The following is a 13256-nucleotide window of genomic DNA, read 5'->3' on the forward strand; positions in this document are numbered from 1 at the left end:
GAGCAGCGGGCGGCCGCCTCCGGCTGTCCGCGCGGCGGCGGAGGGGGGGCGCGCAGCCCCCGGTCGGCGGGCGTCCTTCTCCGGGCGGCAGTGACCGCCCCGCCGTCCGCCTGCCTCCGCCCGAGCCTCGCCGCGGATGGGGACGGGCGAGAGGAGCCTCCGCCTGAGCCAGCCGCCGCTTCACCGGAGCGGACCCATGTCCTCCTCCCCGCGCCGCGCAGCCCCGCAGCGCTCCCCGCCGTGAGAGCGGCGGACGCCCCGCTCCTCCCCGCAGGTAAGCGCTGATGGGTGTGAGGGGTGCTCCGCGTCCCCGAACTTGCAGTGCCTCCGCGGGGAGATCGCTCCCGGCTGAGCTCCGGCGCTGGGTGGGCTGGCGGCGCTCCTGGAGCCCTGGGTGGCGAGGGGTCAAGCAGGAGGGGGAGGAGAGGCACACAAGGGAGGAGGGGGATTTTTTTATTTTTTGTTCTTTTTTTTTTCTCCCCGAAATAGACTTTGTTCCTCCCGCGCGGAGCCGGCGGCACGCCGGGTCTGCCGCTCCCGTGCAGCTGCTACACCCTCTTTTGTCTGCTTCGGTTCCGGAATACTTTGCGCGCTGCCACCGCCCGCAGCTCTCCGGCCTCGGTAGCTGCCTCAGGGCTTCGCACCGCTGCCTTCCCCGCCCCGAGAAGTTCCCCGTTCGCTTTTATTGCCGCCCAAGTTCGGATTATCTTCAGCTTTGTTTGAGGAAAAATGGTGGTGTGCTGAGTGCTGAAAGGGTGAAGCGCGGGGACAGTAGGGGGGTTGCACTGCTTCCCTCGGTGGGAGCACGCCTCGCTGCTCGAATAAATCTCTCCTCGGGCAGCCAGAAACCGCTTTGGAGCAGACTTTGAAGCAGAGTGGTCAGGAGCAACTTGGGGGTGCGGAATGGGCTCTCCTGATGTCCCATTGCCACAACCATTGTTGTATTGTCGCTGTATTCAGCAGGCGCGCAGCTGAGGTTGCAGGAGTGATGTCCATTGACACCTGGGACTGATTGCCATTAACCACTGCTGTCTGCTTCATACAGAGCTTATAAAAAATAAAACTGCTTTTCCTCTTTGAAGACAAGAGCATTCAGACAAAAGTATTCTTCTAGTGTGTCGTTTTGTATAATATAAGCTTCAAAATAACCTGTGGTCATGTGGTGGACGCTGTACTTATAGTGCTTATGGGACTGAGGGCTGTATCACTTAAGTCAGTACTGCCACTAAAGCTGATGTAGCCTCTGGCTCACCCTGTTTCAATGTCAGTACTCTGGCAACTGCTCTGTTATTCTTCGTCTGCTAGATGGTACTTTCCATTTGTGAGGGAAACCGAGTGAGTACCCAGATAGAAGCAAACAGTGCGTTTCTTCCATTAATTGTGGGTTGTTGTTGGTTTTTTTTTTTTTTTTTTTTTTTTTTTTGGTACTCCTTTGTAGAAGGTACAAAGAAAACCTGAAAATATTTCTGCTGAAAGTAATTTGAATTATTTAGCAACGAAGCCAAAAGGTATTTTGAGTTTGGAACATTTTAATGTTCTTCTAGCAAAATACTTGCTAGAAGATAACTTAGACAGTTTTTTTTGACAGTAATTGGAGATATGGGAAAAGATGTGTGGTAGGTAAGTAGCAGTTTAAGAAACAAAATCATATATGATTTTTATTTTCATAGCAAGTTTGTTGCTCGTTTGATTTGCAACAGTGATCCAAACGAAAGCTGGAAAAGGAATAATGATGCAGGAGTTCAGCACACTAGAATCATTTTATTCCATGTATAGAAACAGTTTCATGTACAGAAACCCAATACAGTCTCACTGGAATTGCAGCAGAATTCATTTTTATGGAAGCTCTGTAATCAGATTATAAGTGGTGGGCTGTCTGAATTTAATCCTGTAAAGTAAGGACTGAGTGAGCTCTGTTCTTGAAGCACTGCAATGTATGCTGACCCTCAAACAGGTGAGTAGTACCAAGATCCATCTCTAATGATTACTGGTGGTTTAAGTTCTTTGCTTAGAACAATAGGCTAGTAACTCTATTGGTAACTCCATTGAAACTGTTCACTGGTTTAGCAGCATTACTGGACCTTTCCTGGATCAAGCTGTATTGTGATAGGTTCTTCTTCCATTTTCTTGAATACTAGGCGTGTAACACAAAACACCAATGCTATACACAAGTATTCACCTCAGCCACATCTTGTGGGTTATATGGTCTCGATTGACTCATGCCTTTCCGGGAATGAAAAGGGGGGAAAAAAAGTGAAAATTAGTTAAGGACTAGAATGTATGTAGGAAACAGCAGGAGGAGACTGTTTTCATAGTTTGTTCAGTATATTTTAGGAGCCAAAAATCTGAAATGCTGAAGATCTGTGAAGACTTTGAGTAGAATCATTGAAACCAGATAAAGGTATGATATAAGAAGTATAAAACCTATGAGTTGCTGTCATGAATAGCTTCCTATTTTTTTTTTTTTTTTAAGAATGCTGTCAGTCTTGTCTACGATAGCAGTAGAGCTGTAGTGGAAATAAGAGCTTGATATCTTAGGTAGTGATGATGTCTACACTTGACTTGGTGTCATTATACTTTTTTTAAACAGATAAATTACTTTTGCCTACAGGTGTTTGATCTCGTGGTGTTGGAAGAAAGAGAAAATTGCAAATCACTTTTCAGCGTGCAGGAACAGACACTGAAACTAGGATTTGTTTGTGAAGGCATGGACATCTTGTCCCAGTTTAGATCCTGTAAGATGTTTCAGATGCTGGCATGCGGCTGGCAAAGAGAATGTAAGGAGAACCTGACCACTCGTAGAAAGGCAGCTAAAGGCCAGATAGAAAATCCAATTAGATAATCTTTATGCTACCATTGTACACAGAAGCCTTTAAAAGGACTTGAATCTGTTCTGCAGAAACCTTGTAGTTAAGATTTGTGATGCTGCAATCTGATGGATGTGGGAAGATATCCCAAATATGCCATTGCTGTGAGGATTCAGGGAGGTTCTTCCTGGTGTGTGTTTTCCAGCAGAGTCTTTGTACTGCTTCCTGCTCTGCGCCTGCCTTATGTTGCTCAAGTAGTAATGAATAGTAATCAATAATGTAATAATTCTTAGAACCTTCTTAGAAGGTTCATACATATCTCTTTCTTTTAAAACATACGCACATTCTTGGTCCACTAGAAATGGAAGGCATTGAGTTAGTGCTTTTGTTTTAAAATAAGAATTAAGTAAGGAGAAATTTCAGCTTTTTTCCCTTACTAACACATTGCCCACACAATCTATGGGTAATTAGGTTCTTAATAAGTGGATTGTAGATTGCATGGAGAGGTGAAATGCTGACAGTGCTAGTGAATGAAACTGCTGAACAGATGTTTGGCACAGCTGTTACCCTACCCACTATTTTAGTGGTCTTCATTTTGTGGAGTTGGTGAGAATAAGCATTGTTCTCAATTTCCTTCTTGGGACTGTACAGAAATTTTGTTCTTCTGTTCCACTCCTAGTAGCTTCTATTTGACACACGGTTCAGTACTTGCACTGTCACTATATTTGTAGTCTCTTCTCATCTCCGTGTACCCCAGCAGGAGCAGATAAGGTAGACTTGATGGCTGAACACAGTACTGAAATATTCAGGCTATACTGGCTGGTCTTCTCGTATAGATGTAATTACATTATCCTACCAGAACTTTATTGTAAGATCAGTGGTTTTAAACTTTGTGTTTTTGCTTGGCTACTTTTCCTTAAAAATCAAATGTTTTTTTTTTTTTTTTTCCCATAACAAAGCTGCTTGTAACCTTTCATCTACAGTACTGACACAGTGTGTTTGTATCACTCAGTATTCTTATTTTGATCTTTTGATAGAAATATTACAAAGAGCATTTGGTTCTTTTTGAAAATAATTCAATAAGCAGAAGATGTGAAAAGGGAGGATAATTTTCCTTTAAGTCATCGTATCTATTTTTTCCTGTTTCATGCTAGGAAGGTTTGTTGTAGCTGAAAAAGTGTGCCAAAGAAGCGCAGAGCCACCTAACCAAAACTGAGCACCTGAGGATCTTGTCATCTTCAGTGAGATCCAGCAAAGAGTTTGGGGAAGGTAATGCCAAAGCAGACTGGTGGGAAATGAAGCTGTGAACTGCTTTTCTGTGCACAGTCACTGGGAGTTGTTAGGAGGAATGTTAAGCAGTTGTCGCTTCACTCTGTGGTGTCCATTCTGAAAAACATCTTATTATTTGTATCCCACGGGAGTTGTACTCAATTATTCTTTCTATTTTCCTCCAATTAATTTAAGTAGAATCAAAGGGCATTTCTTTCCTACATTTGTTTCATTCCTCCCACTGAGCTTCACAATGATACTCTTACTGATTCTGAGGAATGAGGATTTGATTGTTTCCACTTCAGATACAAGCTCTAACCAAGCAGATCTTAGAAATCACCAGAGATGGATGACATAGTGTAAGTTATTCTCACTGCCACTAGTTTAAAGGCAGAGAACTCAAGAAGAAAAGTCTCCTTTTATGACTTTATTTTTTTCTTCTTAGCTGTTTCACAAAGATCATTGGACATCCCAGTTTGAAAACCCTTGAGTAAAAAGCATTAATATTTGAGCATTTTGAAACTGTATATTTCCATAAATTCACTCTGGCTGTGAAAGGGGAAGGTCGTTTTCAATGAAAGTTTGATGCAGTTGGGCACTAACGTCCTATGACTGGTAGGAATTGTTTAGCAGCTTTTAATTCTTTAATTCCAAGCAGGAGAGGTTTCCACTTTAATACTTTTGACTTATGCTGGGATCTGTGGCATCAGCTGAGGGAGCAGATATGAATTTGAAAGAAGTGGTTTAGTGATTTACAATGATGGTAGCATAACTTCCCCACTAATGGGGGAGGGGAAACTCCAAAGGTCACTTTGATTGTTGTTTTTTATTTTTTAACCATCAAAGCAGATTAATTAGGAGGCAGTTAAGAACCTTTACTTAGTCTTGGTGAATTTGGTGTGATGGTGATAGCAGTAATAGAATTTGATTTTTTTTTTTTTGTTTTTTTTGTTTTCAGATTTTCCTTTTGAGTGTATCTGAATAAATGGTTGCGCTTATTTGTAATCAGCAGCCCATTGTTGAAGAACAAATTTATATCTAATTAATTTTATCATTTACATCTTGCTATGTATTGAATTGAAAAAGAGTGCTTTTACTTGTACTGCAACTTGCCCATCCATCTAGTTGTATGTGTAAAATTGCAATTCAAAGCACTTGTATTTTTTTCTCTCCTTTGTGTAATTCAAAATAATGAAGGCAAAAGGGTACGCTGTAATTTAAAGCAAACAAAAGAAAGACCAATCAATTTTGATTTGCCATTACTTGAAAACCACCTATTTGCAATTTATTAGAATTCCGTGTGTGAGAAACAGCAGGTAAATGAATAGCTCTCAGAGCTGCTAGAACGTTATATCATTTTTCTATGTACTGGAAAACTCATAATTAAGAATTAACTTTGTGTCAGCAAGGCTTTATCCTCATAGAAGTTGGCAGGATTGTCATGCAATCAGGATTGTCGCATACTAGCCCAGCAGTTGGCTTGATCCAGTTACTCATTTTTTTTCCTGTATCTTCCTGTCTCTGCATGCATACATGCACAGATACAATCTATCTTTCTCTCTTGCTCAGATAGGAAGTTTGGCTTACATTGGCACTGCAGAGAAATGTAGGTTTAATGTATTACTTTCTGAAGAGGGAAAAGAGTAGCACTGTGTGTTGGGGCAGCGTTCTACTGCAATAAAGAAGCTTTCCTAATGTAGTGTTACTTGGAACAGGCAAAGTGTACGCAACTTGGTTGCTACAACTTTTTTGCATTATCTTGTGCTACACAGACAGCATATAAGGTGTTAGGCTACTTCCTGGTCTTGGAATAAGATATGCACCAAGGAACCACACTGTCCTGTAGACATGGATGCCATGGTAGGATTGTTTGAGATCAACTAAATAAACTTAATATTGTGTGCGAGATTTGGCAGATGTGTACTTTATGCTATAAATCACAGAATCATCTAGGTTGGAAGGGACCTGCATGACAGCGTATTTAACAGTTGACTTGTTTCACCTGAGGTATGACTATATTTCTGTAGGAATAAGAAAGAAAGCAAGGGGTGAGGTAAGAAGGAAAAAATAAAAGGACAGAAGAGGAAAAAGTGAATGTCAAAAGAGAAGTTGAAGGAAAAAATGAAGGCAGAAAAATTATGAGCTCATAAGTAGCATATTTAAAGGTTAATATTGCTAGATTCGATGATGTACATGGAAATAGGCTCAAATAATAAATAGAAAATCGAAAACAGAATATATGGTGGTGTTTCTTTTCTGATGCATTCCTGTCTTTTAACTCTGAAATGAACTGAAAATGAAGAAATTGCATGTTGAAGGTGCATTTTAAACAATTTATATTTTTCTTCATTGTGTATCAAAATATATTGATCTACAAAAATGACATTAAACAGTTGTTGCAGAAGATGCACTTAAGCTAATTTAATCAAACTATGAAGGATCTAGAGCTAGAGGGCAAGACGTGTTGGGAGTGGCTGAGAGCCATCAGTTCAGCCCAGAGCAGAGGAGGCTGAAGGTCCTCATGGTGGCTGCAGCTCTTCACAAGGGTAGCAGAGGGCAGTGCTGATCTCTGCTCTCTGGTGGCAGTGACAGGATCCAAAGGAGTGTCATGGAGCTGTGGAGGGGAGGATCAAGGTGTCGGGGTGGGAGTCAAGAAAAGGTTCTTCACCAGAGGGTGATTGGGCACTGGAGTAGGCTGCCCAAAGTACCAGACACTGCCCTCAGTGCTGGAGTTCAAGGAGCGTTTGGAAAATGCTCTGATGCATAGGGTTTCAATTTTGGATGGTCCTGTGTGGAGCTGGGAGTTGAACATGACACTCCAACTCCAAATATTTTGTGATTCAGTGATTAAAAGAAAGCCAAGGAGTACAGTATGTTTACCAAGACAGGAACTGCTGCTAAGTAATGGCATTTCACTCTGTTCTTGTTAGTTAGGTCAGCTGTTGTTTCCTTTTGCAATCAAACAAATGCCTTGAACTCAAAAGTTGCTACTATGTAAATCTGTGTAATCTGTTTCTGTCTCACAGAAGACTAATGAGCACAATAAGAACAATGGGGACTTTCTTCAAAATAGTGGAAAATTAAATGGTGTTTATTTGAAGGGAGTGCTTAGCTACCGTATACTTGCACAGATTTTTGTTTCCAGTATGGTTTTTCCAGGTCTGTATTAGAAAAATACTGATACGTAGGCCTATTCTCTGGCCTTGAGGCCAGTCAGAGTGATCTGGTCATTTTCATTATGTTTGGATATACAGAATGCTTAGAGTTGGTGGAACATCTTGAGGCACCGCACTCCCAAATGGATTATGAGGAATTTGCTAAACAAGTTCAAACGTTCACACAAAATACATTTCTAACTGACAGTTCCTTTGTGTCACAATAATCAGTGTTGTAACAGTACCCTAGTAAAAAATGACCAACAAATATTAATGACGTTCAGAAGCTTAGCAGACAGTTCAGAAACTTCTAGAATGGTAGAATCTCTTAATGTCAATTTGGTGCCTAAGTGCTTTCCTCAGATCCTTCTGAGAACCCCTGCAAAATATTTGCTTGTTCTTTGCCAGGCAGGAAATAAATTTATTTCCAAATTATTTTGCATATTCTTGTTCTGAATTTATTTCCATTCTTCTTCTAATTCAACTTTATTCTCCTGGGACGTGGCCTCATGAGCTAGTGCCCATGGAGGAATAACTATTGGGTCCTACATATGCTGATGGAACATAGTTCAATGGGCTATACAATATTAGGAAGACAAGTCACTGTTTTCCAAACCAAGTTTGCAAACAATACAGCTACCAATGAAATTACAGAGAGAAGCATTTATTTATTAAGAACAACCAGTGTTGTGTTTTGCAGAACTCCAGTTTGTAATTTTTTTCATTGTCCTGCCTGTGGAGTTAAAGGAGGTAATGGAGAATGGCTTATAGTTAAGACAGATTCCTTTTCATCTTAGTTCCTGATAAAGTGACATTTTTTATTCAGAATTTTTTTTCTTGTGAAACCCGGAGATTCTGATGAGGTGTCATTGTGTACATTATGTAATTACTGTAAAAAAAAAAAAAAAAAAAAAAAAAATGCAGTTATCACACAGTCAGGATTAAATTATGGGAGGCTGAGCCCAGATGGAGTAGCTTTCCATTAATGTTTTCACCAGGGTATTCCTATGCTGCCTTCAAAGCATACAGATGTTTTATTATTGTGCTTTGTGACATGACTTTGTGATGTGTGAAGTTCATTACATTTCTTGCCTTCTCCAAAGAATTTTGAGAATACTCAACCTTTGTTTTTATGGTCATTTTTTGTCAGTGTACACGATGCTAGGTGTTTACTCTATGATAGAGAAGGCAGAACCCAAGAGGAGCACCTGGAGAAGATAATCTGCAGTCCTTCCTTACAAGATTTATGTTTAGTAGTATATTATTCTAATTGTTATTGTACAGTGTTTTGAATAAAGCTTGGCATGCATGGTTTTCAGATTTGAGTGAAGGAGGATATTTTCAGCTCAGAATATTGAGTGCTGTGGAAACAGCCTAACACATTGCTTAATATTCAGTGAGAAGCTAGTATTAGCATCAACCACAGGTTAACTGTGTTAAACCTTGTTGAAATGATGGACTTCAAAATTGAGTTCTAAACTTTATTTCCTAATTCAGTACTTCTTCCTTTACAGTTGAAGAAGCATCTACTGGGGAAAATGGGGAAGGCAAGGAAAAAAGGAGAGAGCTCTAGTAGTGCAAGCTGTGAAATCAGATGGGGAGAAAGGTTGGTAAAACCAGAGCCAGGGTGGACAGTGGTGTTGTGGAAAGTTTGGTTTGGAGGATTTTTCTGATGAGTCATTTGTTCTGGAATTAGCTGAGGATGTTGCGCTTCAACAGTGAGACTCCATTGGGGAATACCCAAGTGACTGAAATCCTTCCAGTACTTTTTTCTTTTTTCTTTTAGTTTAGACACAGTTATTGGAGGTCTGAGTAATGTTTTTTGTACAGATCCATCCATTGCTTTATATTAATAATCTTGTTGCTGTGTTCTGCCTAACTGCATGGATTAGATCCAGTTGCTCACATTCAGTAGCTCTGTGCTGTACAGAAAGTTCATAGAAACTGACACAAACTATTACACTTTCTTTGCCTTACATAAAAAACTTACGTAGTCAGTTCGTTCTTTGGCAGCTTCAGGACTGAGAATATAGTGATGCTCTGAGGACAGAACTGTAGATGTTGGGGAAGATAGGTCAATACTATAGTGGTAGTCACAGACTTTAATTAATTTCTAGGGGTAAGCCCTCATTCACAAATAAAGTTGTAGACAAGTAGCTGGGAGACTTCTTTCTTATTTGAGTAACTGGAATTATGAGAAGTGGGTCTTAACGTGCCATGTGGCTGGAAATGCATGTGGCATTAATATCATAGAACTGTTTCCTTTCTTTTAGTCAGTCCTTTGATGAGACCATGTGTAGTCACTTGCCACGGTTAGTAATTTAGAAGAGAAAGACGTGGTGGGTTAACACTCAGGTCTTCAGCAGTGACAGCAAAGATTCTGACATGTAGCAGTAAAAAAAAGTCCTAAGTCTGGTCTGCTTTTATGGCTATTAGTCATTATGATCAAACTGTAAAAACAAAGTACGAGCCGCAGTGGGAATCTGCGAAGTAGACCAAGAAACCATCCTGGATTTCATCGAACCCCTAAAGATGATATGACTTCATGTTGTAGCTTTGGGAGAGTGATAAAATTGTAGCTGATAAATGTCTCATATTAATCATTTTTTGTTTGGCTTGTGTTTTAGGATACTTTATTGCCAAACTTTTAGAATTGCTCTTTCTCAGTATGGGTTTTGTTTGTTTTGGCTAAGACTAGCTGACATAGTGCTGCAAATCTCTGTTCTGTCTGAATAGTTCATGAACAAGGAGCATTAAAGAAAATATGACTGTAGCCAAGCTAGTATTGCATAACTGGAGTGTGTCTGAATTTACTATGGCTATTCTGGCTCATCTGATGATATTTTCCATTTTTCCTCATGGAAGAAGTGTCTTTTCCTTATTTATATATATATATATATATACACACGTGTATATATATATATATATTTTCCTTATATATATAGTCTTGTGAGGAGGGTGGGGGGGGTTAGGGAACTGTTTCTCCTTGTTTTGTAAGAAATAAAAGTAAATGAAGTAGTAAACCCAAACCACCCCCCCCCCCCCCCATATTGTGTAGATATGGGCAACACACCAGTGTGTATTACAACATTGTAAGAGTCTTCTGAGCATGATGTTGCATTAAATGCTTGATAATAGCTGACTTTGTTCCTCTCTGAAATAATTCTTTAAACACTTGAGATTTTCCATGTCCGTACAATTCTCTGTCCAGTATGTATATAAGAGGTCTATCCCCTCCTCTTTTGCTTTACTTCTTTCTTTTTGTTCTTTTGCTACTAAGAGAAGCAAATGCATGGGGAAATAAATGCTGGCCTCCTGTGTGACTCCTGCAAAGTTAATGTATAAAGCTTTATAACTTACATCAGTCAGCAAATACATAAGAAAATTGGTTTTCTGCTGTCATCGCTCACGTTTCTGTCAGTCTGAATCTTTAATTTTAATGGAGTGCTAGTGTACCAGGTCACAAAAATGTTGGAAGATTGGTTAACACACTGAGAACTGGATGATGCAAGTTAGCAATGATCTTTTCCTGCTGTGATCTCTAGAACTCCATAGAAGGCCTGAATATTGTTTGGCTGCTGTTGCTGCGGTGATGTGGTGAGATCCTAATCATGTGAATTGAAAGGCAGAATTCCCATGCATTTTTACAAGGTTAGGATTTAATTCTGTGTGTTAGGTACTCATGGTCCTAGTGAATACAGTATACTGGTTTTCACATGGCCCAAAAATGTCAAAGATGCTTTCTGTGAGTCATGCCTTCATGACACAAGTAAGACAAAACAGCTTTCTGGAGCTGAACAGGTTTTAGCTCAAAGCCATGAGAATCAGTTTCCACTAATCACTTGCCATCTTGAAAACCCCTGAAGCCTTCTGGAATGTATTTTCTGCAAAGACAAATTTCTAGTTTATCTAAGCTGTGTGAAAGTGGTATTTTTGTTGTTGTTTTAATGTTTGTAAATGTGGATTTTAAAACATCTTTTAAATTTCTAAATGACACATCTAACATGCCTGGCTGGAATAGTAGTAAAGATTATTTTCATCTGCCTTTGATTATAGTAGAACATTATGAATGGTTAAGTAAATTAATCAGTGTATGAAATAGATTGTTTTTTTTTTTTTTTTTTTTTTAAATTTTCTTATTTGTGATACTCAAACTTGTAATGGCAGTGTAATGGAGAGGATGCCCTGGACTGAATGAGACAAATACTTTTTAGAGAACTTCTAGAATTGCCTTAACACTGATATGAAAAAACTGTCCGAGGTCACTAAATCTCAGAAGGTCAGATGTTCACTTGGCAAAAAGCTGCCCATTCATGGAAGTCTCTATCCCCTACCTCAAAAATAGTAGAAAAATCTCAATAACCTTTTAATCCCAGTCAACTTAAGCAGTAAGCTTAGAGTTGTAGGAGAGAATGTAGAAATGTGCTGATAATTTACTTTCCTTCTTCTGTTTCTGTCCCATCTGTCGGGACAGAAGCACTGGAATTTTTTCCCCCCTCTATGACATGACCTGTTGCTTCTCATGCTAAGAGGCTGTGAGGGTAAGAGGTCTGTGCTAACAAGGCTTCTCTCAGAAGATAGCTATTCTGATAGCTATTAGCTGCGTTTTGGAGTAAACCTATTAAGTCATTTTATCTGCTCAGCAGTGTTCAGTGATCCAGAAAAAAGGCCCTTCCTCCTCAGTGAAAAGAGGTGACAGAGTGTGCACGTGTCCATTCCCACTAGGGAATGTCACTAGGCTCAGGCTGAGGTCTTCATTGTCTCGGCCATAGGTAAGAATTTCAGCAGCTGCCAAGGTGGATTTGTGTTGGCTCTGAGTATGTGGCTGGGATTCATTAGGCTTAAACTGTGGTCTTGTAGAAAACAGGTTTAGGAAAAAAGAGTTGTTTAAGCAGAATAAAAACTGTTGCATTCCTGTGCTGAACAGTTTGTACTGTTAATGTAATTCAAGAACCAGTATTCACAGTGCATTTCTGAGCTGTTTTAAATGTGGTGTTGTATACCTAAGCCTTATACAGCAGTATATAAAAATAAGATGTTCAAATCATAGTTGTCTCACTACAGAAACAGAAGCATAAGAATCAGATGATGAGGATGTTGTTCTTGCCTTGTGGAGAGGTAAACTGTGTCTTTGGACAGCTTGCCTGATTCTGCCTTCCCAAAAGTTCACAGTCACCTCATCCATGTATTATTTTTATTCCTTTGGAAAATATGGTCTCTAGTGTCTTTTCCCTCTGTTTTCCTTTCTGCAAAATGGAGGTATTTCTGTATGAGACTTATCAGTCATAAATACTCATGAAGGTTTTTTGAGACCTTTGAATGAAAAGTGCTATGCAAAATCAAATCAATATTATGTATGCTGACTGAGAAGAGCTCTGTGCTGATGCCTGAACAGAGTTTAGCAGTAGATGCTGTCTTCATGCATCAAACTGTATTGGAAATCAAAATATTTAAACAAAAATTAACAATTGAAATTGGTTACATTTTTAATAGTGAGAAGATTCAATTCTTCAAGTGCATCCTTGAGCTGAGTTGTCTCTTTTTAAAAAAACAAAACAAAATAAGAAACAAAAAAAAAACAAAAAACAAACAAAAAAAAAACCCAAAAAAACCCCCCACAACCAATGGTATCTTTCTGGAAGATCTAACTCCAGGAGAAGTTATAGGCTTGATACAGAAGTTAGAGTTAGATATCCTTAGTTATGTATGCAGCATGCTGACAACAGTGATCTTTTCTGGCCATGAGTATGTTTATTTTTTGTGTAGCAGTTGTATATTTGTACTTAAATGATACTTTTCCATCAAAGCTATTATTTTAAATTGATTATTTAAATTCATTATTTAGTCAAATGTAATGGCTTAATGTTTATTTTAGGCAAAAATTTCCAGCTGTATCAGTAAATAGCTGTTGGAGAGACTGAAGTTGAAGAGAGAATGCTGCTCTTCTGTGTGTAACTCCTTGGATAAAACTTCGATTGCACAAGCTTGGTGTAGTGAATGGAACAAATGTGGCTGAGTAGTTTTG

The 13256-nt window shown here is 39.4% G+C and overlaps 1 protein-coding gene across 7 annotated transcripts in view; it reads left to right on the plus strand.

The window, feature by feature from the left end:
• Positions 1–214: 214 nt before the first annotated feature.
• TMEM200A (transmembrane protein 200A) overlaps positions 215–13256 on the plus strand; it is a 55751-nt gene continuing 42709 nt past the window's right edge. For 2 of the 7 annotated variants that reach the window (XM_042818500.1, XM_042818538.1), the window contains exons 1-2: positions 2447–2777; positions 3962–4076. The gene's annotated coding sequence lies outside the window, so the exon portion shown is untranslated. Of the gene's footprint in view, positions 275–2446; positions 2778–3857; positions 4077–13256 lie in introns of those variants that run through there. The other 5 variants (XM_042818492.1, XM_042818511.1, XM_042818529.1 and 2 more) reach the window with 5 other exon arrangements.

This window comes from Centrocercus urophasianus, unplaced genomic scaffold (assembly GCF_019232065.1).
Source record: "Centrocercus urophasianus isolate 14NV4802_14NV808 unplaced genomic scaffold, USGS_Curo_1.0 seq_10, whole genome shotgun sequence".
Taxonomy (NCBI): Eukaryota; Metazoa; Chordata; class Aves; order Galliformes; family Phasianidae; genus Centrocercus; species Centrocercus urophasianus.